At 46.4% G+C, this 1,961-nt stretch overlaps 1 protein-coding gene across 1 annotated transcript in view; it reads left to right on the top strand.

Moving 5' to 3' along the window:
- The window catches only part of LOC105989752, a 34,480-nt gene that overhangs the window by 565 nt on the left and 31,954 nt on the right, over positions 1-1,961 (top strand). The window lies entirely within an intron of this gene.

Here is a 1,961-nt window from a genome sequence, read left to right as displayed (position 1 = left end):
GACACCGGAAGTTGCTCTGGGCGGCTTGGGCGCGGGGAATGCTGGGATGGCGGAGGACTAGAGGAAACCCCCCCGGGTGGCGGGAGAGCCGGAGTCGCGGCTGCCTCTGGGTAGAGCTGTGGTAGGTAAGAGGGGCGGGTACCGTCGTGAGTCCGGTTAACGCCTCGGGCCTTCGTGGAGAAGAAGGAGGAAAACAAAAACTGGCCGTGAGTCGGAGTGGAAGAGGATGCGCAGCGCGCGCGGGAGCCGGACTCGCCTGCCCGACCCGAGCAGCCCTGCTGGAGCCGCGAAGGCCAACCTTCCTGTTTTTCCAGGACGCTGCCCCTGAGTATTTTTGCTCAAGGCTAGCGCTCTACCACTGGAGCCACTGCCCCCCTTCTGGCTTTTTTGGGTGGTTAATTGGAGATAATCTCACAGACTTTCCTGCCCTGACTGCCTTCAGACCTCAGCCTCCTGAGTAGCTGGGATTCTAGCGCCCGACACTAGTCCTGGTTGTTTTTTAAAATCCTACTGGAAGCAGATACAGGAACCAAAATCGTGTGTGCACTTGTACAAGTTCCCCTTTCCTCCCCCCCCCTTCTTCCTCTTCTCTCTCTTCTCCCCTCACAGGGATTGTGTTATTCCCAATCACAGACTGTGGCCAAACTGTCTAGGCACCTGAGATAATCTTGGAATTCTGTGATTGTGTACTGTTCTCTAAGACCTGGATGATTCAGAATGGGGGGTCCTCTCACTCCTCTCATGTTTCACTTCATGACAAGAACTGTGGACAAGGACATCTAGTCTGTCCCTTGAATGTAGAAGTTCACACTCCAGTTTCTCTATTTTGGGTCACCTTTCTCTTGTATTAAGGATGTTGAAACAAAGTGTATTGAATTTTGCCTGTTACTTCACCTCTAATCGTCTCTTTTTTTTCTTTTGGTCGGTAGTGGGGCTTGAACTCTGGGCCTGGGTGCTGTTCCTAAGTTCTTTTTGTCCAAGGCTAATGTTCTACCACACTTTGAGCCATGCCAGTTTTTGAGTGGTTATTAGAGATGAGAGTTTCACAGGGACTTTTCTGCCCGGACTGGCTTTGAACCTGAATCCTCAGATCTCAGCCTCCTGAGTACCATAATAGGCAACAGGGACCGGTGCCCAGCTGCCTCTATAATCTTTTATAATGTTCAAACTGCAGTTGAGCTTAGCCTGTGACCCAAGTGATTTGTGATTGGTTATCTGATCCAACTCCTCAGTTTCTACTGAATGTGGGTCTTTGTTCACGTGGAGACTTGAATGTTTTAGTTATAGATTAGGGACCAAGCTTCATTGATGTCAGAATGTCTAGGACCTCCTGCTAATGGCTATGTATTAAACTTTAAACAGAACTACATGTGGTAGGCAACATGATTGTGAGATTAGCCTGAGCTACTCAGTGAGATCTATCTTCAAAAAGAAATAGTAATTAAAAACATACATAAATATAGGCTCCAACGATGGCCACATGAAGTGTAGAATCTGGGGCTGGGAATGGGTATAGCTCATGCATAGCATACACAAGATCTGGGTCCAATTCCCAGCACCAAAAAAAAAAAAGGAAGTACATCTCAAAGGCTCAGGAGAATCTATCCAATCATACTAAAAACTGCTTATTTCTTAAAATATATGTATCATAATATACCTATATATCATATATACTTATCAATAATACAAATGATATGAGAGCTGATTAATACAGGGATTTGCCTAGGTAGACTGGTCCAGTAAAACAATTCTGCTTTTTTAACAGGATGAGAGATAAGGGATAAGAAAGCAAAAAGAAGCTAAAGAGAGATTTATTGGTAAAGGGAAAGTGAAGAGAGCATCATCACATAAAAAGTGATATCAGGGGGCTGGGAAGTTGGCTCAGTGGTAGAGCGCTTGCCTTGCATGCCTGAGGCCCTGGGTTCGATTCCTCAGCACCACATAAGCAAAAAGAAAAAAGC

Source organism: Dipodomys ordii, unplaced genomic scaffold (assembly GCF_000151885.1).
Source record: "Dipodomys ordii isolate 6190 unplaced genomic scaffold, Dord_2.0 Scaffold3, whole genome shotgun sequence".
NCBI classification, from domain to species: domain Eukaryota; kingdom Metazoa; phylum Chordata; class Mammalia; order Rodentia; family Heteromyidae; genus Dipodomys; species Dipodomys ordii.
Note: the sequence above shows the minus strand (reverse complement) of the source record. Positions and strands in the feature narration are given on the sequence as shown.